Source organism: Homarus americanus, unplaced genomic scaffold, assembly GCF_018991925.1.
Source record: "Homarus americanus isolate GMGI-L3 unplaced genomic scaffold, GMGI_Hamer_2.0 scaffold51859, whole genome shotgun sequence".
NCBI lineage: Eukaryota > Metazoa > Arthropoda > Malacostraca > Decapoda > Nephropidae > Homarus > Homarus americanus.
The window spans coordinates 9,661,721-9,688,825 of NW_024711292.1; the positions used below are offsets into that span (position 1 = coordinate 9,661,721).

Below are 27,105 nucleotides of genomic sequence, written 5' to 3' on the forward strand. Positions count from 1 at the left end.
CACACCTCTCCCTACCAACACCTCCAGGCAGCTCACACCTCTCCCTACCAACACCTCTAGCAGCTCACACTCTCTCACTCACCAACACCCAGGCAGCTCACACCTCCCCTACCAACACCCCAGACAGCCTCACACCTTTCCTACCAACACCTCCAGGCAGCTCACACCTCTCCCTACCAACACCCCCAGACAGCTCACACCTCTCCCTACCAACACCTCCAGGCAGCTCACACCTCCCCTACACCAACACCCAGGCAGTTCACACCCTCTCCCCACCACCCCCAGACAGCTCACACCTCTCCCCACCAACACCTCCAGGCAGCTCACACCTCTCCCTACCCACACCCAGGCAGCCCACACCTCCCCACCCACACCCCCAGGCAGCCCACACCTCCCCACCCACACCCCAAGCAGCTCACACCTCTCCCTACCACACCTCCAGGCAGCTCACACCTCTCCCTACCAACACCCCCAGACAGCCTGCTATCCCTCCCCTACCCACACCTCCAGGCAGCCCACACCTCCCCTACCCACACCCCCAGGCAGCCCTCACCTCTCCCTACCCACACCCCCAGGCAGCCTTCCCTCCCCACCTCCAACCCAGGCAGCCCACACCTCTCCCCACCACACCCCCCCCACCCACACCCCCAGGCAGCCCACACCTCTCCCCACCCACACCCCCAGGCAGCTCACACCTCTCCCTACCAACACCTTCAGGCAGCTCACACCCTCCCCACCACCTCCAGGCAGCTCACACCCTCTCGCTACCAACACCCCCAGACAGCTCACACCTCTCCCTACCAACACCTCCAGCAGCTCACACCTCTCCCTACCAACACCCCGATGCAGCTCACACCTCTCCTACCAACACCCCCAGGCAGCTCACACCTCTCCCTACCAACACCCCAGGCAGGTCACACCTTTCCCTACCAACACCTCAGGCAGCTCACACCTCTCCGTACCAACACCCCAGACAGCTCACACCTCTCCCTACCAACACCTCTCCCTACCAACACCCCCATACAGCTCACACACCTCTCCCTACCAACACCCCAGGCAGCTCACACCTCTCCCTACTCACACCCAGGCAGGTCACACCTTCCCTGCCAACACCTCCAGGCAGCTCACACCTCCCTACCAACACCCAGACAGCTCACACCTCTCCCTACCAACACCCCCAGACAGCTCACACCTCTCCCTACCAACACCCCAGGCAGCTCACACCTCTCCCTACCACCCCCAGGCAGGTCACACCTTTCCTCTCAACACCCCCGCAGCTCACACCTCTCCCTACCACACCTCCAGGCAGCTCACACCTCTCACCACACCTCCAGGCAGCTCACACCTCCCTACTACACCTCCAGGCAGCTCACACTCCCTACCAACACCCCAGACAGCTCACACCTCTCCCACCAACACCTCCAGGCAGCTCACACCCTCCCCACCAACACCCCCAGACAGCTCACACCTCTCCCCACCAACACCCAGGCAGCTCACACCTTCCCTACCAACACCCCCAGACAGCTCACACCTCTCCCCATGAAGACCCCCAGGCAGCCCACACCTCTCCCTGAACACCCCAGGCAGCTCCACACCCTCCCTACCAACACCTCCAGGCAGCTCACACCTCTCCCTACCAACACCTCCAGGCAGCTCACACCTCTCCCTACCAACACCCCAGACAGCTCACACCTCCCCACACCCCCCAGGCAGGTCACACCTTCCCCACACACCTCCAGGCAGCTCACACCTCCACCAACACCTCCAGACAGCTCACACCTCTCCCTACCACACCTCCAGGCAGCTCACACCCTCCCTACCAACACCCTCTGGGCAGCTCACATCTCACTACCACCCTCCAGGCAGCTCACACCTCTCCCCACCAACACCTCCAGACAGCTCACACCTTTCCCTACCAACACCTCCAGGCAGCTCACACCTCCCTACCAACACCCCCAGACAGCTCACACCTCCCTACTACTACCACCTCCAGGCAGCTCACACCTCCCTACCAACACCTCCAGGCAGTCTCACACCTCCCTATCACCACCCCAGACAGCTCACACCTCTCCCCTACCAACACTCCAGGCAGCTCACACCTCTCCCCACCCACACCTCCAGGCAGCCCACACCTCCCTACCCACACCCCCAGGCCACACCCCCCCTCCCCTACCCACACCCCCAAGCAGCTCACACCTCCTCCCACCAACACCTCCAGGCAGCTCACACCTCTCCCTACCAACACCCCCAGACAGCTCACACCTCTCCCTACCCACACCTCCAGGCAGCCCCACACCTCTCCCTACCCACACCCCCAGGCAGCCCACACCTCTCCCTACCCACACCCCAGGCAGCTCACACCCTCCCTACCCACACCCAGGCAGCCCACACCTCCCCACCCACACCTCTCCCCACCCACACCCCCAGGCAGCCCACACCTCCCCTACCCACACCCCCAGGCAGCCCACACCTCTCCCTACCAACACCTCCAGGCAGCTCACACCTCCTTCCTCAACACCTCCAGGCAGCTCACACCTCTCCTACCAACACCCCCAGGCAGCTCACACCTCTCCCTACCAACACCTCCAGACAGCTCACACCTCTCCCACCAACACCCTCCAGGCAGCTCACACCTCTCCCTTACCACACCTCCAGGCAGCTCACACCTCTCCCTACCAACACCTCCAGGCAGCTCACACCTCCCCTACTCAGGCAGTCACCTTCCCAACACCTCCAGGCAGCTCACACCTCCCCACACCTCCAGGCAGCTCACACCTCCCACCAACACCCCAGACAGCTCACACCTCTCCCCACCACCTCCAGGCAGCTCACACCTCTCCCTACCAACACCCCCAGACAGCTCACCCTCTCCCTACCAACACCTCCAGGCAGCTCACACCTCCCCACACCTCCAGGCAGCTCACACCTCCCCACACCCCCAGGCAGGTCATCCTCTCCCCACCAACACCTCCCAGGCAGCTCACACCCCACACACCTCCAGGCAGCTCACACTCTCCTGCCACACCACACTGCCCAACAACCCACTGACCTCAATAAAATTCTAGGTTCCAGCATTGGACTAAAGAGGGCGCTCGAGGTAGAACCTGCAATCTATTCACCTTAGTACCAAGTGCTGGTAGTCATCTCCAGCTTTAAGCAACAACTAGCCTTCCTCACAACAGTTCCGAACACCGAAATAATTCACGACACCAACCAAACCTCTACACCAACCCCTCCAGGTACCAAGCTGCCATCCAGATAAAAGTTCAAGGTATCCTCACCAACACCTCCAGGTAGAAGGAACTACTGTACATCCAACATTCCCAATCCATATTTCCTGCCTTCATCACTCCCGATCACCATCTCAAAGCTGCCATCATCTAGTTATTCCTATACCATCAGTTAAAGTGTTCCCAGGAATAAGTAATCTTACTTATTCAATCCAATTCATCTGATAGGCTTTCCTTGGTTACGATGCTTGTGATTTATTTCTGAAAGATTAATGAAAAACTTCCCTGTAAAACAATCACGTAGTCTCATACTGATCCGTCTACAATGACTTACTGTCAAGAAGGAATAAGATGGGAAAGGAGGGATAAAGCCCTGGACGACACACGGCCAGATGGTACAGGAGGAGCGAGCTGTGAGTCCCTCTTTATGTCTGTCTCGCAATAAAGTAAATAATAATAAATAAATAAATAAATAAATCAGAGAGAGAGAGAGAGAGCAGCAGGTGAGTGATGCTGCTTCCCGCTACAATAATGAAATTCTCAAAAACGATACTGGACATTAACTCAACAGATAAATTGCTCTCCCTCGTTCACGTCCCTCCTCTCAATCCTCCCCTATAACTATATATATATATATATCCCCTTTTATTAATTCGAGGCTCTGTGACAAAGACCAACATTCATCCAACTCCAACCTCCGCCTGCTTCGCCTTCACCACTCCCACCACCATCTACCCCCCTGCACTCTCCCCTTCCCACCACTACCTGCAGCCTCTTTTCTCACATCACCACCACCTAATCCTTCTCCTATCTTCCTCCTCCTACCATTCTCCCTCCCTCCACTGAAGCCTCCCCAATCCCACCATCTTCTCCCTTCCCCTCTTGCCAATATTACCATCATTTCTTTTCCAGTCTCTTCCTTCTCCCACTACAGCCTACAGTATAGTCCTCCTCCCTGTATCCCTCACGCTTCCTCCACCATCACCTTGAATTCTCCCTCCAACCTCCTACTTCCCCCACCACGACCAAGAGCTCTCCCCAACTCTAGCCTTACTCTCCCACATCCAAGCTTCTACCAACGTCGATATCCTAACCCAATGCAAAGGTCAAACCAGTTATGGTACTGACCTTGTAAACAACGTGAGTTTGCATCTCCTTAACCTGCCTAGATCACGGCATTCACTCTCTTCCACCTCACCCTCTTGTTCCTCATCAACTACAAGCTAGGCACTTAACATGACTGTACAGTGTACAATACCATCTTCCACCTCCTCTCCATATACTGTACACCTTGTAAAATAATCCTAAAACCTTTGATCTCTTCGTTCTTGGTTAATTATGGAAAAATAAATATGAATTGTTGAAACAATAATGTTGCTTCATTTCCAGCTCACAGTATCCAGAAGATCCAGTACCTGACAGTAAGACGAGTCTTCGCCTAGACATAATAAAATTCACATATAAAAATGAAACCTTGATCATTTATCCCGCCTTAATAAATTATGGGACACTTGTACCTAAGAGTCAACTGGTAGAGGGTCTGTGGCCAGCGCCAGAAGAAACACAACTCCAGAGACTCTTAACTTGCTACCATAATCAAACTTTTTCACACTGCCATCCTGCAACCAAGTTTCTCAGAGATTCAAAACTTTTCCCTCAAGACGTGAACCACTGACTCACTTACCACACAATACAAACACGACGATTTAAGAAATATATTAAATTTATCGACGCACTACCACAACGGGACATGTTCTCTCATCTCCAGGTGACGTGAACAACTTACCTTGAACTGCGAATCATTCCTGGTCTGTCTGGTCGAGGGAGCGAGTATCCCTGGGCCGTGTAAGTCCCTCCAATCTAAACTTAATTTTTCTATCCAACTCTACCGAGGATAGACAAGGATATATTATGCCCTTATCTACAACAACAAATCCTACCATTAACTACCTACTCGACCTTCCCTTACCTAATTTAACCCTTAAAGTCCTGGAGGGTTGTACTATCTCCCCGGTTAAACCATCATCCTCAAAGGGTTAACGTAACCTAGGTCACCCTCCCATAATTCAACTTAACCTACACGAACTATCCCATCCATGCCTTAAAATATTCTACAATACAAGAATCCAAGTAGAATAATCTCTTCTGGTCCTGCTTCTCTTCATTCCCTTGGTCTAGCTCTCCTCCTCCTCCTCTTCATTCCGTTGGTCTCTCTCTCCTCCTGTTCTTCCTTGTCAATTTCCATTTCCTCTTCCTTTTCTTCTTTCCTTATCCCATTTCATTCACCTTTTCCTCCCCCTGCTACTCCCCCCGCCTTCCTTCTCATGTTGCTCCCTCCTGCACCCCCCTCCCGGCATCCCTGCCCCATCTCACGCCCACTCCTCTCTCCCCCTAACAACCCCCTGCCTCCTCACGCCTCTCCTCCCTCCTACCCCTGCCTCCCTATCACCCCCCCGACAGCCTGCCCTTATCTCCTGCCCACCCTTCCCTTCCCGTCAGAGGCTGGAGGTCCCTCTGACAACTTTATAATGAGCCAGTCCTTCGGCCACCCCAGACTGATGGCTCCTCCGGGACTACTTAGTGACGGCATCGTCGGGTCCCTCCAGCCGCTACAACAAACTCACTCCCTCTCTCGCTTTAAAACCCTCACCGCCAGTACTCTTTATTTTACCTCTCTCTGATACTTTCACTTCCCCCTCTCTCTGATACTTTCACTTCACTCTAATACGTTCGCTTCCCTCTCTCTAATACATTCACTTTCCTCTCTTGATTACAGTATATATGAATATCAGTCCCCTCTTTCCAATACTCTCACTTCCTTAATTCTTGATCTTCCCTACACTACCCTCACTCCCCCTCTCCAGTAATATGACTCCCCCTCTCCAGAATTCTGACTCCCCTCACTCCCCATCTCCACTATCGGACTCCCCTCACTTACCCCTTCCACTATCTGACTCCCCTGACTCCCCCTCTCCACTATTCTGACTCCCCTCTTTTCTCTCCCCCCTCTATCTCCCTTACGCCTCTCCTGCCCATTCTAAGTATCCGCTCCCTAGCCTCTCTCTCCCACCTCCCAGCTACTCTCGGCCTCTCTGCACCTCCCCTTTCCCGCTTCTCCCTCCCCTTTTCACACAAGTCTCACTCCCTCAGCTGTTCTTACTCCCCTATACACTCGTCTTACTCTACTTTCTAGATTACTCTCATTTCTCTTCTCCACTACTATGCCTCCCCTCCCTCTCATACGGAAAGAATCCCTAACACCTTCGCCTGCACTCCTCTCCCACAACCTGCCGTCCCCGTCACTCTCTCCACTAATTCCCTCAACCACATCTCTCAGGGATGGAAGAGGGAAAGTACAATAAAATCTCGCCTTCCTATACAGGCTTGTTACATTCAGGCGTTCCAACATTAATTGTACAGTAGCTAAAACAGCTATCTGTGCATACTTTGTGGGAAACAATACGAGACCATGGACGATAAATATTGGTATATGAGGGCTGTCACTAGTCCCACGCAAAATTTCGGAGCATATCGACCCCAACCTGGACAGATAAATGTTTTAGCTACTGTACATACGCACACACAATATGTGTGTGTGTGTTACCACCACAGGGAGGACACACACACCAATCTTTACAGTATTTTCTAGATAATGAAGTACTTGCTCTTACTCACCAGCACCACACAACCTGCTCCCCCGGGGATAAGTACGAACTCTTCGCACTCACCTGAAAATATAAAAATATAAAATATTAATTTTCTTTCAATAATATAAAAGGATAAAATTGAATTAATGAAACAAATTATTATTATTATAATACTATATATATATATATATATATATATATATATATATATATATATATATATATATATATATATATATATATATATACACATTTGAAACAGGGAGATTGGATACTGTAGGCTAGGTGGTCTAGAGCCTCAGCTAGCACGATTAATCCGTCCACCCTCTGCAGACCCATACTGATTCTTCGGGTCGGGTAAACCTACATAGATCACTTTCACACGGGTCAACCTTTCCTCAACTCCCCCATTCCCAGGGTCATCCTTCCTTCTCACACTGGCAAAGTAAAATCATCCCTTTTAATATTACAATAATTAATAAGCACAAAGTTATATTCACCAAAGTACAATACACGGACTTAGCTCATCGTTATACAATATAAATATCTCTCTTGTGCACGTGTTGTGTGTGGTGTGTGTGTGTGTGTGTGTGTGTTCACTTCACCTCTCTTGCTCCCTACCCCCCACTCCCAGCAAGCATCCCAAAACTCTTGCTCTCAACACACCACGGATACAAAGGGTAGTGTCCTCCCCCACCCCACAACCCCTACTGGCCCACAATGCACGTCTCTCCTCCCACCATGAGTTACTGTTTATTGTCAAAGGAATCTACATCTCTCTCTCTCTCTCTCTCTCTCTCTCTCTCTCTCTCTTCTCTCATCCAGGTTTCCCGGAAATTTGTACAAAAGTATCATAAAATCACGGGGCTGGAGACAATACAGGCGGCAACCCACCGACATTATACTGGCTCCTCCTCGGCATTATAAGAGGGAGGAGACGGCCAGATATATTGAAAGACACAAACAATAGGCGAGATCCAGACCAGGCATTGGCCATAATCAATATTCCCTTAAATAGCAACACAAAAACTCTGGAAACAGTTGGATGTGTAGAGCAGACCGACTTGAAAATGTATCCAAATTTCTTATTATCCCAGATGGATTCACGTCCACCTTAACCTAAATTCCTCCACACCATCCCAAGGCTCATCCACGTTATCCAAAAAAGCCGGCAAATCACCCAGACCCCTTCCATGTCATCCTAAAACAGATACATTCATATCATCCCAGGCTCCCCTCCACCCCCCATCATCCTGCAAGACCCCATATAATCCACACAACACCTCCACCAACCACATCTCCACCTGCCCCAATTACCACTACACCACCACCTCCACCTGTCCCCAGCTACACACACACCACACAACACCCCACCTGTCCCAACTACCACTACACCACACCACACCCTCACCTGTCCCAACTACCACCACACCACACAACACCTCCACCTGCCTCAACCTGCCACTACACCACACCTCCACCTGCCCCAACTACCACTACACCCACAACACCCTCACCAGTCCCAGCTACACCACACCACACAACACCTCCACCTGCCTCAACTACCACTACACACACACCTCCACCCTGCCCCAACTACCACTACCCACACACAACACACTCACCTGCCTCAACTACCACCACACCACACCACACACTGTCCCAACTACCACTACACCACCACACCTCCACCTGCCCCAACTACCACTACACCACAACACCCTCACCTGTCCCCACTACCACTACACACACCACACCTCCACCCCTGCTCCTACACACCACACCACAAACACACTCTGCCCCCACTACTGCCTACACCACACCACACTCTACCTGTCCCAACTACTACCACCACACACACTCCACCTGTCCCAACGACCACCACACCACACAACACCTCACCTGTCCCAACTACTCACACCACACAACATCTCCACCTGCAACTACTGCCACACTGCACTGCACTCCTGTCCCCACTCCACTACACACACAACATCTCCACCTCGCTCTACCACACTGCAATGCCCACCTGTCCCAACTACCACTACACCACACAACATCCACCTGCCCCAACTACACACACACCATCCCACCTGCCAGCTACTGCCACACTGCTGTCTATCACACCCATCCCCAACTACCACTACACCACACAACACCCCCACCTGCTCCCTACCACACTGCAATACCTCCACCTGTCCCCAGCTACCACTACACCACACAACCTCCACCTGCCCACTACTCACCACACGCACAATACCTCACCTGTCCCAACTACTGCACACCACACAACATCTCCACCTGCCCCAACTACCACCACACTGCTGTCATCACCTGTCCCCACTACCACTACACCACACAACACCTCCACCTGCCCCTACTACCACCACACCACACAACACCTCCACCTGCAACTTCCAACCTCCACCTGTCCCAACGACCACACACCACCAACCACCTCACCTGTCCCCAGCTACCACTACACCACACAACATCTCCACCTGCCCAACTACCATCACACTGCACAATACCTCCACCTGTCCCCTTCTGCTACACCACCACACCCCCCACCTGCCCCAGATAGGGCCAAGCCTCACACTGCAGCAGGACGAGGAGAGGATCCCAGACACTCTGACATTTGATGGGTCTATATTTAGGGTGCACACACTGGCAGACGATAAGTGGCGGAGGCAAATGTCACGCTCACCGCCGCCGCTCTATTATTGACGAGGGCACACGTCAAGGAAACTCTGGCCTCAGCAGCATCACTCAAACAATAATCGTGACACAACAACCCACTTCTCTCTCTCTCTCTCACACAAAAAAAAAATATAAAATTAGTCGTCACTTGTTTCATTTTCCTCTATTTTAATGGTGGTACACGTCAAGTATACTTCCCTGTACCCAAGCATCAACACAGCTATATTGTAACTCTTCCACTATGCAACTCTCACACTAAACACTACTTATTACTGCAGTAGTGGAAGATGTGTGTGTGTGTGTGTGTGTGTGTGTGTGTGTGTGTGGTGTTGCCCACCTAAAAATAGATGAGAGTTAAGAAGAGGTACGAAGAGGAGTCAGAGGAGATGAAGGTGGAAGGAGAACAGAGTTGGGAAGTAGGTCAGTGTGTCATCTCTACGTGTACACGGAGTAGGCCACCCGTGTTATAATCACACAAACTTTGTCGGGTGTTGGTAGAACACACACACAAAATAAACGATTCCTAGCTTTCCGCATCACAGGATACAAATGTGCGTCAAACACGACTAATCTCCATCACAAGGAGCAGTTGGGATCAGAAGGAATAGGAATGCTTATCTGATAAACATGAGTTGTGTGCTTCACGTGTAACGAGTTCTATACGGGTGATGTGGGTAACAGAAATGTGTAACCATAGCAGTGTCTCTCGTAACACCTCATCTCAGGTGTATGCCAATGACTTTTTCACGATACAGTAATTCCCTCGGATGTGCGCGTGTAAACACATAACGTTCCTCTCTTTTTAGTGAGATTTTAAACCTTTGATTACAAAGTAAATACCTAAAGTAAATATATTATTTTTTACCCTTTAAGTAATCCCTCAGTATGAAGACAACCTAGTGAAAACAAAGACTGAATTCCTTGAATACAAAGTCTAAACAATTTGAACTGGATGACCAATTTCCTTGAATACGATGAGATTATGAGAAAACATCATACTTAAGGATTCAATCTGGCAATATATGTTCGGTGTAATTGAAAAATGAACTAACATAGTGAGCTCGCAAAAATAACCTGATGTACTAAATCGACTAAAACGAGCCAGAGACTCATGATCTCCTCCAGATTGGGTTATACGTAACAGACAACTGCACATCCCGCGTTTGCACACCAGCAACTGACTTTTCAATGCGGTTTTGTGTACGAATTGGCTGTACCTTCTTGGTGTGCTCCCGACGTGAAGTCATCCAAAGCAAGTGTTGTACCATCGCCTCAGTCGGTAAGAACAAGCCCGTGCATACTGTGTCGGCGAGGCAGTGTAACATGAGACAAGTCTCACTCAACTTCCCTGTCGACTCTGGGCTTCTCAACACGCCAGTAACAAAATTTCTGGACCAGAGACAATGACCGCACCTCAGAATTTCTATAACAATGTGAAAATGGATATTGTAGTAACACATACTGAAGTGACCAGTAAATAATTCAACAAACAGCAACATTTCACGAAGGTATCAAGGGATAACAATCTCATAGAGCTCTGGAATAGATTATGTTCAAGGACAGCCAATGAGCTATGAATTCTCCTAATCATTTAGTAAACAGGCTGGAGGACCCATACAAAGCCCTAAGTGGCGTGAGTTTGGTGGCCTGGCTCAAGATACCAAGCGGAAGAAAGGATTAATTCAACACAAAAGAGGTGAAACTTAGAGGACTCTGACCCTCATCTATGGTGGAATTAGGTCAGAAAGGTGCGAGTAGTCCAGGAACATCATCAGGTGGCCCTTCTTGGTAGACGTCACAAGTGAGTTGTTACATGACATGCTGTATATGTGTCATTTACTAAATATTAAATACAACACTAAAAGAACTGGACAACTGTAGTCACTTTAATTTTTTTTGTAAATTCAATTATTTCCATTTAAAAGAAGATGTTAAAGAAAGAACACTGATGGGACAGGAACTCAGCTACTTTGAAGGTGCACCCACACTTTGAAGTCTTATCTGCTGGAGCGCCTGTCTCCTGAAGCTCCTGAGAGCTCGATGTCCTCAGGGGAGCTATGGAGTTACCATGAGAACGATGCTTCACTGAGTCAGGTCTTGGTAACAACACACCAACCGTTTCTTGATAACTTTAAGAAAAACATGTTACTTGAACCAAACCCAGATAATATGAGTTAAAAAAATATTGTTCATTTGAAACGAACCCACCCCAGATAAGATGCCTGTGCAGCGTATGAGAATTATAAAACAGAACAAAATCAGGGTTACAAAATTAATCATTCATGCAGTCCGCAACTGAGCGTGACACATGGAGGAAGCTTTCAAAAAAAAAAATAAAAATAAATAAATAAAAGTTTGTAAGAGTCAAGAGCATAAGGAGGAGCACATTTGTATTAAAATTCCTAAGGTAAGACGTCAGTGTTATGCACACAACCTAACGTAGGGTGAACCTTTCCGGCAAGTGTTGGTGAGACGATAGTTGTATATAATCCAAGATGCGACTAATGGCATACCAGAAATTTAAAAAGTCAAGGCTGCAATCACAAAGTAACCCCCACCGATCAATATAACACTTCAGGCAACTACAGTCAATCGATCAACCCAAATTCCGCTGCACATTTAAGTCATCAAATTACAAATCAAACCCACGCAGCATCATGACTGCAAATAACATACAGTAGTTAAACGTAGCGATGAGCTACCGTAGACTTATACAATATAAACCCATGTTCTTAGATAATAAATCACGATCCCTCCTTACTCGCAAAGGTTGATTTTTCACCCAAGAAGAAATGTTACGAGACATCCAGCTAATGTACCACTAACATTGAAGGCTGGGCTCGTAAAATGGTTCTTAAATTAAACTATTCCCCTGAATGGCGATTTAAGAACATACACATCTGGCTAACCTGAGGCGGTCAAAACGGACTCGCCCCGAGAATGAACGGAATTTAACGCAGTATACAGATGTGTTTCCTCGTCCTCAATAAAGGAAAAATACCTTAAGCGCGAGCCTTTAAAGAATGTGGACCCACACCATTACAAAATGTTTACTAAGGTCAACGCACGCGCAAGCGTACACACACGAGTACCATCAACAATGAGACAGACCTGACCTACAGCCACCACCTTATGTTACTCTCACCTGCACTACCTCGCTGGTGAAGCGCATTGACAGCTCAAGGTAATGTACTGTAAACCTGTACTTTTTTTATCGTATTGTGATGCTGTCAACACACATACAGGAGTTTGTAAACACGTAAAATTGGAGAGAGAAAATATGATGGTGGATGTAAAGGCGTGGTGGTGGTTATGGAGGATATGAAGGGTATTAGAGGTGTGGTATTGGAGGAGGTGATGGTGTTGGTGGTTGTTGAGGATGAGGTGGTAGTAACGGGTATAGCGGTGTGTGTGTGTGTGTGTGGAACAATGGGTGAAGTAGTGGACGCGGTAGCGGTGGTGGATGTGGTGGGGGGGGTAGGAGGAAGTGAATGTGGTAGTGGTTGTGGTGTTAGTGGACGTGGTGGGTGTGTTGGTGATGTGTAGTGGTGGTAGTGGTGGTGTATTGTCAGTGGTGGTTGTCAGTGGTGGTGGCAGTGGTGTGTCTGGGTGGTGGTGGGTGTGGAACATTGATTAAAGTAGTGTGTGGTAGCCGTAGTGGTGGATGAGGTGGAGACAGTGGTGGGTAAGATGGTGGCAGTGGTGGGTGAGGTGGTGGCAGTGGTGGGTAAGATGGTGGCAGTGGTGGGTGAGGTGGTGGCAGTGGTGGGTAAGATGGTGGCTGTGGTGGATGAGGTGGTGGTGGATGTGGGTGTGGTGGTGGTGGTGGTGTTGGTAGGTGTGGTGGTGTGGAGTGTGGTGGTGGGTAAGATGGTGGCAGTGGTGAGGTGGTGGTGGGTGGGGTGTGGTGGGGTGTGTGTGGTAGGTGTGGTGTGTGAGGTGTGGTGGGGTGGTGGGGTGTGGTGGTGTTGGTAGGAGTGGTGGTGGTGTGGTGGTGTGTGTGTTTTGTGTAGTGGGGGTGTGTGTGTGTGAGGTGTGTGGTGGGTGGTAGTGTGTGTGTGTGTGTGTGTGTGTGTGTGTGGGGTGTGTGTGGGTGTGGGGTGTGTGGTGGTGTGGTGGGTGTGGTGTGGGTGTGGTGTGGTGGGTGTGGTAGTGTGTGGTGGGTGGGTGTGTGGGTGGGTGTGTGGTGTGTGTGGGTGTGGTAGGTGGGTGGGTGTGGTAATGTGTGGTGGGTGGTGTGTGGTGGATGTGTGGAGGGTTGGGGTGGTAGTGTGTGGAGGGTGTGGTAGTGTGTGGTGGTGTGTGTGTGGTAGTGTGTGTGGTGGTAGTGTGTGGTGGGTGTGGTGTGTGGTGGTGTGTGGTGGGTGTGGTAGTGTGTGGTGAGTGTGTGGTGGGTGTGGTGGTGTGTGGTGGGTGTGGTAGTGTGTGGTGGGTGTGGTGGTGTGTGGTGGGTGTGGTGGGTGTGGTGGTGTGTGGTGGGTGTGGTGGTGTGTGGTGGGTGTGGTGGTGTGTGGTGGGTGTGGTGAGTGTGTGGTGGGTGTGTTGGTGTGTGTGGTGGGTGGTAGTGTGTGGTGGGTGTGTTGGTGCGTGGTGGGTGTGGTAGTGTGTGTGGCGGGTGTGTGGTGTGTGGCGGGTGTGGTGGTGTGTGGTGGGTGTGGTAGTGTGTGGTGGGTGTGTGTGTGTGATGGGTGTGGTATTGTGTGGTGGGTGTGGTGTGTGCGGTGGGTGTGGTGTGGGGTTTGGTGGTGTGTGGTGGGTGTGGTGGTGGGTGTGGTGGTGTGTGTGTGTGGGGGTGTGTGTGTGTGGAGGGTGTGTGTGTGTGGTGGGTGTGGTGTGTGTGGTGGGTGTGTGGTGGTGTGTGGTGGGTGTGTGGTGGGTGTGTGTGTGGTGGGTGTGGTGGTGTGTGGTGGTGTGGTGGTGTGTGGTGGGTGTGAAGGTGTGTGGTGGGTGTGGTAGTGTGTGGTGGGTGTGTGTGTGTGGGGTGTGTGTGTGTGGTGGGTGTGTGGTGTGTGTGGTAGTGTGGTGGGTGTGGTGTGGTGTGTGTGGTGGGTGTGGTAGTGTGTGGTGGGTGTGGTAATGTGTGGGGGTGTGGTGTGTGTGGTGGGTGTGTGTGTGGTGTGTGGTGGGTGTGTGGTGTGTGTGGGTGTGGTGGTGTGTGGTGGGTGTGGTGGTGTGTGGTGGGTGTGGTGGGTGTGTGTGTGTGGTGGTTGTGGTGGTGTGTGGTGGGTGTGGTGGTGTGTGGTGGTGTGTGGTGTGTGGTGAGTGTGTGGTGGGTGTGGTGGTGTGTGGTGGTGTGTGGTGGGTGTGGTGTGTGTGGTGGGTGTGGTGTGTGGTGGGTGTGGTAGTGTGTGGTGGGTGTGGGTATCGTGGTGGGTATGGTAATGTGGTGGGTGTGGTGGTGGGTGTGGTAATGTGTGGTGGGTGTGTGTGTGGTGGGTGTGGTAATGTGTGGTGGGTGTGGTGGTGTGTGGTAATGTGTGGTGGGTGTGTGGTGTGTGGTGGGTGTGTGTGTGTGGTGGGTGTGATGGTGTGTGGTGGGTGTGGTGTGTGTGGTGGGTGTGTGTGTGTGGTGGGTGTGGTAGTGTGTGGTGGGTGTGGTCGTGGGTGTGGTGGTGTGTGGTGGGTGTGGTGTGTGGTGGTGGGGTGTGGTGGTGTGGTGGTGGTGTGGTGGTGGTGGGGTAGGTGTGGTGTGGTGGTGGGTGTGGTGTGTGGTGGTGTGGTGGGTGTGGTGGTGTGTGGTGGGTGTGTGGCAGTGTGTGGTGGGTGTGGTGTGTGTGTGGGTGTGTGTGTGTGGTGGGTGTGGTGGTGTGTGGTGGGGGTTTCAGTGTGTGGTGGGTGTGTGTGTGGTGGGTGTGGTAATGTGGTGGGTGTGTGTGTGTGGTGGGTGTGGTGAGTGTGTGGTGTGTGTGTGGTGGGTGTGGTAGCGTGTGGTGGGTGTGTTGGCGTGTGGTGGGTGTGTGTGTGTGGTGGGGTGTGGTGTGTGGTGGGTGTGGTGCTGTGTGGTGGGTGTGGTGGTGTGTGGTGGGTGTGGTGGTGTGTGGTGGGTGTGTTGGTGTGTGGTGGGTGTGTGGTGTGGTGTGTGTGTGGTGTGGGGCGTGTGGTGGGTGTGTGTGGTGGGTGTGGAAATGTGGTGGGGGGTATGTGGCGGGTGTGGTAGTGTGTGGCGGGTGTGGTGGTGTGTGGTGGGTGTGTGGTGTGTGGTGGGTGTGTGTGTGTGGGTGTGTGTGTGTGTGGCGGGTGTGGGAGTGTGTGGGTGTGTGTGTGTGGCGGGTGTGTGTGTGTGGTGGGTGTGTGTGTGTGGTGAGTATGGTGTGTGTGGTGGGTGTGGTAGTGTGTGTGGTGGGTGTGGTAGTGTGTGGTGGGTGTGGTGGTGTGTGGCGGGTGTGGTGGTGTGGTGGGTGTGGACGAAGAAAAAGAGACAGGACGAAGGAGAATAAGACAAGAAGAAGGAGAAGAAGAAAACAGGGGAGAAGGGAAGACAGGACGAAGGAGAAGACAGGACGAAGGAGAAGACAGGACGAAGAAGAAGACAAGACGAAGAACATAGGGTGAAGAAGAAGAGGAGGAGGAGGAGGAGGAGGAGGAGGAGGGAGGAGGAGGAGGAGGAGGATGGGTGGCTGCTGGTGTGTTGATCCTGTGCTCTCACGATCTGGTTCAGCTGACGACTGTCCGACGCCGCCCACCACCTTATACACACACTGCTGATCACCCACAACCTTATACCACACCCCTGCTGGATCACCCACCACCTTATACCACATGATGACACAACCTTATACCAGCTTTGAGGACACACTTATACCACATGGCATATACCCTGCTGACACCCACATACTAGATACACAGCTGAGGACACATATACCACATACTTAAAGACACAACAACTTATAACACACACTTTAAAGCGACACACACCTTATACACATACCTTAAGGACACAATACTTAGATGATCACATTTACAACTTATACACACATACTTAGGATCACCCACAACCTTATACAACACACTTTTGATCACCAACAACTTATACTACACTTCCAGATGATCACCCACAACCTTATACCACACCCCCAGCTGATCACCCACCACCTTATACCACACCCAGCTGATCAACAACCTTATACTACACCCTGCTGATCACCCACAACCTTACACACCCCAGCTGATCACCCACAACTTTATACCACACCCCAGCTGATCACTAACAACTTATACACCTTCAAAGGACACAACAAACTTCAGAGCACACACCACAATTATACACACCCTCAAGGATCACCCACAACCTTATACCACACCCCTGCTGATCACCCACAACCTTATACCACACCCCTGCTGATCACCCCCAACCTTATACCACACCCCTGCTGATCACCCACCACCTTATACCACACCCATGCTGATCACCTACCACCTTATACCACACCCCTGCTGATCACATACCACCTGATACCACACCCCTGCCAATCACCCATCACCTTATCCCACATCCCTGCTGATCAATTCTGATCATTGGTGCTGTTCATCCAATCTGGAACTTAACTCTTGATCGGCCGCCCTTACTGATCATTCGTGCCGATCAATTTACTTGATCGTTATTGTCCAACACTTTTCACTGACCAACTCCTACTGATCAATCCTGATTATTCTCGTCGGTGACTCCAAACGCCTCTACTGATCAGTCTTGATTACCATTCTTGGTAGCCTTCCAATCACTTCAAATGATCGCCTCGCTCCCCTTGTTGGTGACTTGCCAGACACACTCAACACACCTGCTACCGAGGTTTACCGCTGTTGTGTACGACATCTCGATTGCAATGCTGACCACTGATAAGGAGCAACCTAAGTCTCATTGTTCCCAGTATTATTGCTGTTATCTTTTTTATACTTTGGATAACAAAAATGTGGTTAAAATCGTAAAGCAGAAGCAACTCGGGACCCATTTTCTTTTTTCCCCATTCTTGAGAAGAATCGTATCATATTTGAATGTATAAACCTTTTTTTTAACATTTAACAGCTAGACTTTCGAGAGCTCGGCATAGGGCTTGACGTCAGTAAAAGGTTCTGGTCAACAACTTACACCTACTCTCATAGTAATTAAAAAAAAAGGCAGCAGAAGTTACAGGTCAAATCTTTTATGCCTAGAATGATTTACAGTATAGCGTAAATTTACATAGAAATTAAACATAATAAAATCGAAAGTTTACAAACTAAAAACATAAGGACCTACTTTCTCCGATTTATTAATACCAATTAAATTGTTATTCTTAATTTTGTGCAATTCTATAATGATTATCTATAACGACTGGAGCTTAAAATGATAAAATTACAATTTTTTTAATTAATGAATGGCCTTTGTCTATCATGCCACTTCAAGGCCAAAGCCCACAGTGCAGTCACAGCCACTCCACGTCACGGGCTCGATGTAGTTTATATTTTTCGAACAAAATATTGAAGTGGCTGTCCACTTCATTTTTTGTGTTAACTTTGTTTACTAGTCACTACTTTGCTGTCACTCTGAATCGAGTATGACGATCATCCAGCTATGATACAATGATATGAGTTATTAGGGATATCAACTAGGTTGGTGAGTTTTAAGGTGACTAAAGAGGCCGATACGGGACCGGCTGAGTCGTTCACAGATGTTGCACATGTGGATGGCTCCATCTAGTGCGAAAGGGGCGGCGGCAGCGTCTTTCCGGCACTGGCGCTTATCTGCCTCGGTTTGCAGTCGGGCTAATTCGAAAGTATTGACACTATCTTGCGGTGCTCCTCCATGCGTTACGGTGTGGAGAGATCGTCTCCCAGGTGAGGGTGTCGATTTGGTACTTTTTCAGGTTTGTCTCAAGACTATCCTTATACCTTTTCATGTGCTCGCCAGCGTTACATTTACTATTCGTTAGATAACTGTAAAGTAGCTGCTTTGGCAGTCTACTGTCGTCCATGCAGGTAACATGGCCAGTCCAACTTAGTTGTTCATGGATAATGGTAGCCTCGATGCTCCTACAGTTGGTGTCACCGAGAATACTGGCATTTGTTCTCGCCTTGAGGCGCCTCCTGTATGTAACCCATGTCTCACTGCCATATAGCAGGGTAGGAAGGACCACTGCTCGATATACGTACAACTCTGTAGATAATTTCAGCTCTCTACAGCGGAAGACACGGGTACGGAGTCTGCCAAAGGCTTGAGATGCACATCTGATCCGATGTTGAATCTCTTCATTGATGTCCGCGGTGGTGAACTGGTGGGAGCCGAGATACTGAAAGTGGGTAACTTTACAGAGGGTAGTACCATTAAGCTGGAAGAATGGTGGAGGTGTGGCTGAACCAGGGGCAGGCTGAAAGAGAATCTGAGTCTTACGCACATTCACCTCCAGGCCAAAGTGTGCATACGCGTTCAGTGTGAGCGACAAGGGCGAGGTCGTCTGCATACTGAAGTTCGGTAATAGAAGCTGCCGACACCTTTGTTCCTGTCTGGAGTCGTCATATTTTGAAAAGACCCTTCATACGGTATTCTATGTCCACCCCGCCAACTAAATTGGCACTAGCACGAGTAAGGAAGGCAGCCAAGAAAATGGAAAAAGAGAGTTGGCGCCAGTACACATCCTTCTCTTACACTCGTTTGGATGGGGAAGAACTCAGACTGGGTGACACTGTGCCGGGCACTGCCGTTCATGCCGTTGTGGAGTTGCCTCACAATGGCAGTGAATTTTGGTGGGCACCAAACCGGCTGAGGGTCCGCCAGAGGACTTCACTGTTGACCGAGTCGAAGGCCTTGGTTAGGTCGATAAAGGCCATATACAGGTCATGACGCTGTTCTCTGCACTTTTCCTCTATCTGGCGGGCAGCAAAGATCCTGTCAATGGTGCCACATGATGGTCTAAAGCCACTTTGAGATTATGGGAGGAATTTTTTCGCCTCAGGTAGTAGTCTGTTTAGGAGGACTCAGGCGATAATCTTGCCAGCTAAGGACAGCAGCGAGATCCCGAAGTAGTTGCCACAGTCTGACTGGTCTCCAATGTTTTCTTAAATATTGACGATGGAGGCGTCTTTAAGAGCTTGGGGGATTTCCTCCTTTTCCCATATATTCTCCAGGAGAGAGTGGAGACGGCTAGTAAGTAGAGGTCCTCCTGCTTTATACACCTTGGCTGGGATTCCATCAGGTCCTGAGATTTTGTTATTTTTCATTTGTTTGATGGGAGTAGTTCCTCATCCAGGGATGGAGGATACCTGAGATGGGTCAGCTCTGGATGATGAGGGACTTGCTGGGTAGTCAAGACATCCACATCGGTGTTTCGGTTGAGCAGCAAAGGATAGTGCCTTTTCCATCGCTGACGATGCCTTCTTCGGCTTTAATTAGGGAATTACCGTCGGATGAGCGGAGGGAGGCCTGTGCCATGAGTGATTGGCCCATAAACTGTTTTCGTGGAATTGAAAAATTCGCGCATCTTGTGTTGATCTGCAACTTTTTTTCCGTTTCATATGCTTTATTTTTAAACCGGTCGTTCTTTAGTTTGCGAAATTCGTGCTCGACCGCCGATTATATCCTTATTAACTATTATTATTTATTAAATTTGTTATTTGTTAATCACAGATAGTTACACTTTTTATATTTGTTACTCACAACAAATCGCCTGAAGGTTATACACTGTTGATCACTACTCCCGACCAGTCACCTTCATCAAACCTGATTACTACAGCAACAAACACCATGTTAACCACCAGCGAGTGGCACGGTATACACGAACCAGAGAATATACTGCATCTTGCTCAGCTCTCCAGCATTCTACACTGGGTGGCGTACACGAGGATGGGAATGTGTTTGACGAAACTCTCCTCACACGCACGCACGCACGCACGCACGCACGCACGCACACGCGCACGCACACACACACACACACACACACACACACGAGGTAGCTTCCTGTCTGTCAGTCAGTTTATGTGGTACACTGAGAACCTCCAATGTCCAATTCACCTGTCCATCCACAACACACACCTTGTAACTCATTAACTAAGTCAAAGAAGGAAACATCACGTACAAGAATGGCACCAGCCGATATACACGTTACAATTACAACATGGCAGAGATACTGCCACTTTCAACCAACACGGGCTTTTATTAGGACCGTAATGTCACGAACCGAGTATTGACAGTTCGACTCTCCCGCTGGAACCAGGACATCGATAATAGCAGCAAACAAATGTACACAATTACTTTTTCATTCAGTTATATGTTGCCTGGTGATACAGCTCAGTAACTGCCATCATCAAATGTTTACTGTGTGTGTGTGATTCATTAGTATGGTCAAGCTGGGGTATCCTTCACTGGACACGAGTTAGAGACAAGAGCCAATTGGCTGGGTACTAACACGTCACACTCCACACTGTAATAATACCTACACACCACATGAGACTATAACTGCCCCAACACCTCTTCACGACACTATCACCACCACCACTACATCTCCCACTCAGTATACCACCACAATCTCACATTTATACTCACTACACACCCTCCATGTTACCACCATCAGGTACACTACACCCACCATACCACCACAACCAACCTACACATTATACCCACTTCCCACTACACCATACTAGTTTACTACACCCACCCCCTCTATAGCACACTTCACCCACCCCCTCTATAGCACACTACACCCACCCCCACACCACAGCCGCTACACTCTATCCACATTACACCAAACTACACTCACCCCCACAACACATCACTACAACCACCCCCTACAGGTACCAAACAGGGAGGTACTACCGCCTGAGGAGATATTGGAAGCGTAATGTATTGTCTAATGGTAGACCCTGCTGCTATATGGCAACACGAAAATTGTGACCAAGCCCCAGGTTGCTGATCTGACTTTCTGCTTCATTTACACACAATTGCATGGTCTAAATTGTTTCTCTTACTATTGAAAACACAAAATACATATAATGCTTCCCACTTTTGATTTTTTTTTTCATTTTTGTATTTCTTTATGATTCTTTGTTATTATTATAATAATTTTTATTTTATTTTATTTTCAATTTTGTATTATATATAATAATTTTATTTACTATGAATTATCATTATTATTATTATTATTATTATTATTATTATTATTATTATTACAATTTCTCCCCCCAGGCCCCGATGTGGGTCAGTGACCTGTGCCCGGGTGGGCTAATCCCCGTAAAAAAAAAAAACACTACCGCCTCTCCTATTACACCATATTAAACCCACCCTCATTACACCCACCTCCACTACACCATACTACCCGCTCTCCCACTACACCACACTACACCCAATCCCACTACACCATACTACACCCACCCCAACTATACCACACTACACCCACTCCTACTACACCCACCCCAATTACACCACATACACCCACTCCACCACACTACACCCACCAGCCAGGCGTGTGATGATCCACCTCGGCGTCTTGACCAACTTTTGAGGAGCATATTGATCTTGCGCCAGTGTCCCCGGCGAGCCGCTCCTACAAACACTGGCCCCAGCCCTCTTAACACCCCTCCTCCGAGTCTCATCCCTTTCCTCATTCTTCCCTCCTCCTAGGTCGTATGTCTTCCCTCTCCCCCTCCCTCCTTCATTCCTCCCTCAATTTAGGCTCCTATGTCCTCCTCTTTCCCTTCTCAATTCGTTTTAACACCCTCCTCCTGGGTCTTATCCCTTGCCTCCCCTCATTCGACCATTCTTCTCCACCTGGTTCATGGGTCTCTTTCCGCCCTCCTCCTCTGCCTTGGTCTTGGTTTCTTCTCTACCTTCCTTCCTCCCTCCTAGCGCTCTTAGTCTATTTCAATCCCCCTCCCTCCTTACCCCCCCTTTGTTTACTACCTTCTGGGGTTTGGCTCCGATCCTCCCTCTTTCAATATTTTTTTTTTCTCATTCTTCTCTTCGTTGTAATAAACATCGTCCTCCTCCTCCTCCTTCTTTTCTCTATACGTATTCCTTATATGCAAACACTTCCCATTCTTTCTCTCTTTCCTCCTCTTCTTCCTTCTTTTCTCTTTCAATTCCTGGTTCTACTTTCTAACCAACTTACACACACACACACCCACCTTCCACCCTCACCACCCCCCCAACACAAGCAATCATCTAGCCACAAACAGACACATACGTTCACCCTAGCCAACTCTTTCTACCTCTCCACCCACACTAACACAAATATCAGCGGTCGTACAAAGGGAATCATTGCCATTATTCATCGGCGGTGTCATCCGTGGGTGCAATTTGGTGGGGCTGGCGGAGCATTAATCCCGGTGGTGAGGGAACTTGACGCCGTTGTAACACCCGGATATAAATGTTGGAGTGTCCTAATTAATGGTCAGAGTGGCACGTGTAGCAGCCGGGACTCCTCACACCTCCATTCCAGAAAACAGCCTCCACACCACACCACACCATCCCACGTCATTTGCACACTATGCCACACTAACTCTACATCAACACTAATTGTACACCTGAATATTACACTTCATTACCTCTACACCATACAACTTGTACACCTTTGCACTACACTACACATGTACACCTCCGTATACCACATCACCTCCACACCACACTACCCCACCTGTAATATCCCAGCACAACACCAACTGCAACTTCACAGCATTTCCACTCCTCATGCACATCACCACCTCACGTCAGTACCTGGACACATTTCACACCAACGCCACCTGTACATCTCAACACCACATCACCACCACCTGACCTACTTACCCCCACACATCACAGCCTCTCAGTACCCAACAAAACGATGTCATCTACAATTCCAGGTAAACCGTGAACAACCCTCCACATGAGTCTGTGTCGTGCCTTCTGACTCTAATATACCACTCAACGAGAACGTCTGTTAAGGTTCACAGCCTTCCAACAACATCAACAACACTAAGCACGTGATGCATCTAAAATAATAACATAACAGTAACAGCACCGACCTACCATCACAAAACACTGCAGCGACGACCACCACACTGGCCTGATTCTTCGCTGTTATGTCCAGGTTGAGTGTAATATTTATAGCGGAACACTGCACACCTGGTAACCGGAAATGCTTGTGTTGGTGTGGCCACGGAAGGACCTGAGGTCAAAGTAATGGAATTGTCAAGAGCAAGTGGTATGACCTGAACAAGTCGCATGAGGAAGGTAGACTAGCGTTGGTCCTTCCACAGATTCAGTTTACTCAGAGGCATCAACACAAGTACCGTTCAAGTTTCGTTATAAAACACAGGCATAATGATCTACACTGTACATGTAGGCAGAACGGACTATGGCTATCAGGAGGGCATCACCAACCTTCCCGTCTGACTAGGGTGGCCCTCAAGTATGAATCATGCGTGAGACGCGTCTTGAGGCGGTGTTCTCTATCAATATCAAATAATCAATAAGTCATTGATGATCCCTCACGCCAACAATGGGTAGGCAGGAGGGGGCGATGTGCTGACATTGGCCGCATTCTCAAAGCATCCTATGTTTATTTCTTTCCCACAACTGGGTATATAACCTGTGGCGTAAAGATGATGTTTCTGTGGCGCGACTGACAAGTGTTGTTTCCTTATCCGCAATTAATTGAAAATATTTAACAAGGGAAAATTAATGAGACTCCAAACTAATATCCAGCCCCGGCTGCTATCTCCATTAGCACCAGCAGTATGTACACTATCGTTTATGTTCATTAATGCTATGAAATAATATGTTCATTTTTAGAAAAAAATACACATCACAAAATAACTAAGCAAACAATAATTTAATTCAAATTACAACGCTGACTGCTCATGCTGCCATCTGTTGAGGCGATGATGAAATTTGTCATTTTTGAAGAAGAAAACTTGTCTATGTGAGGGTGAACTTGTGTAGATGAACACAGCCTGAATATGCAAGTAAATCACTGTAGGTGCGCGTGATCTAGGTACAGTATATGCTGATAACCACAAGGAAAGAAGAAAACACGAAGTTCCCAAGCGCTTTCGTGTAATTCACATCTTCAGGGGTGAGTACAGACTAAGGAGAAGTACAAAACAAGGTACTCACCCCTGAAGATGTGAATTTGTTACATATATAGTGTTTTGGAAATACGTTTGAATAATTCAGGTGATGTATTCTTTCGATATGCATAAGAATAAGTAACTCTGATCATAGTGTCAATACTCCATAGTTTCGGAGTTATAACACATGACAATTGGGGTTGAAATGTATTAAAACCTGCGGAGAAATATCCAGTGTTACTAGTGCAATTTAGTTAAAATCATATACAATCTGATATGAATTTTACAGTAAATGTTCCAAGTTTCGACCCTCTTCCTGAATACAGGCTTCAGGTCGTCGCAAAAAAGACTGTCGTACATGTTCGATGAGACCAGGGCTGTTGTGAATACCTGTGGCACTTTTTTTTTTATTATTTATTGGGCACTCCCCTACATCCTCGTGTAAGGTGAAGCGCAGAAGCGTTTACAGTGCCCAACAGGGAAGCATGCTGAAGTTCATGCTTGCCTTTATGTCTCATGAGTTAAGGGCGTAGTAGCCTGAAGAGTCTAAGGGCATAGAAGCCTGAAGAGTCAATGGTTTTATGTCATCAAGTTATAGGAAGCTCCAACAACTTGTCCCTGAATACGAATTCGCAACTTTCGATTTACACCAGGTACCTACTTTACTGCTAGGTGAACAGGGACTAATGGGGGCTAGGAAGTATGTCCAAACAACTTCCACCGGCCCGGGAATCGAACCCGTGACATCTCGCTTGCGAAGGCAAGAGCGGTACCACGCTACCACCAGCACCCCCACCTGTGGCACTGTCTTGCATTCGGCGCCACAATTCCTCACCTCTGTAGCATACACTTTAATTTTAACGTGACCCCACAAATAGAAATCAAGGTGATTTAGGTTAGGTGATCGAAGTGGCCATGGAACAGGGCCATGGCCACGCCCTATGGCTTATCCGCTTGCCAGGATACCCAAAATTTAGGAATTCTGTTGTTCATGTACCACAGTTGTTGACGTATCCTGATGGGCACATCCCCAAACATCACTGGCTAAGTGTCCTCAAGAAAATGCGTGTATGTTACACCTGTCAGTCGCTGGGGTAGCAGATATGGGCCAATAAGGTGGTCATCCTAATGCCAGTCCAACATTGATTGAGAATCGTACCCGATGAGACATACCGTACGTATCACTGCGTGTGGCTTGTCAACAGATCCACTCGATTGTTACCACTTACTTTAGATGGGGCTTAATACTTTGTTTTATGTCCATAGACTTATTGGAGTCCTCCCCTACCCAGGGGTATAACTCCGAAACTGTGGGGTATATATACTGACGATAAACGTGTGCCAGTTCAACGTGTTATGTGAAGGTTGGAAAGAATTCATTTTTTTTTATGGTACAGTAGTTTAAATACAAAATGACACCGAGAGTAAAACATCATATTATCATGTTTCTTTTTAATGTATCATGTAAATATAAATTGTTTATTAAAAACACAATTATTATTTCAATGGGATATTTCTAAACCACTCTTCCATAACACATTCCTAAATCATTGGTAAAAAAAATGGTAAAGTTCTAATAAATGCTTTAGTAATTATAATCATTTTTGTCTTAAATACATTTGTAAGATATTTTTTAAAGCAGTGATTCATCCATTAACAAATAAGTTAAGACGAGCACAGTTAAAGAATGCGACCTACACCAGCCGCAGCACCAAGTGTACATGGACCGTGAAAAAAAATATATAAATTACATTGAGAAGCATAACAATTGGGTGTTTTGTCGCCGGTGAGAGACTCTTCCCGTAAAACTCGGTCACATTTTCATCACGTTCAGTAAACCATTTGTTCGAACACGGATGAAAAAGTCCCGAGTCAGTCAGACCAACTCATTATATAAATCAGATATAAAAGACGGCATTTTTACTCCTAATTGTAAAGTCCTCATTGTTGACAATTTAGTATATAATTATTTTATACCACTTTGTATTTCCAATATACATGAGGGAAGCCTTAGTGTTACCTGTTCAACAACGAGGAACAATAAAAACTTTCACAATTGATAACCAAAAACTGATTCTCCATCGCTGAAATATTTAAAGCACCTCTCTAAAAATTTTGTTTGAAAAATATCCAGCGAAATAACGAGGTTCCTGTGATCACTGACCATTAACATTTACCTCATAAAATAGAGCACAACAAACCCCCTGTTAACAATAGCCTAACCTGGTGGTATTTAATTAATGTGACTCCCTGGTATACTTTCACACCCAGAGTTTTCTATACGGCAGAATACGCTGGGGTTGATGACTAGCTGCTGGCCTCAACTGTAATAATATTAAATTACCGCTATTATTATTATTATTATTATTATTATTATTATTATTCCAATTCATCAACGTTTTTTGTATTGACTGGTCATAAAATAAACAAACTAATGGATGTGATTCTTGACGTTCTTGTAAGGCGTCTTGGAAGTGTGTCTAACTGGTCCACCTGACAACACCTCTCTAGTAACT

At 48.3% G+C, this 27,105-nt stretch overlaps 1 long non-coding RNA gene across 1 annotated transcript in view; it reads right to left on the reverse strand.

The window, feature by feature from the left end:
• Positions 1-27,105, reverse strand: part of LOC121878087 — a 105,499-nt gene that overhangs the window by 48,242 nt on the left and 30,152 nt on the right. The window contains exon 3 of the long non-coding RNA XR_006091096.1: positions 6,906-6,958. This is a non-coding gene — a long non-coding RNA (uncharacterized LOC121878087). The remainder of the gene's footprint in view (positions 1-6,905; positions 6,959-27,105) is intronic.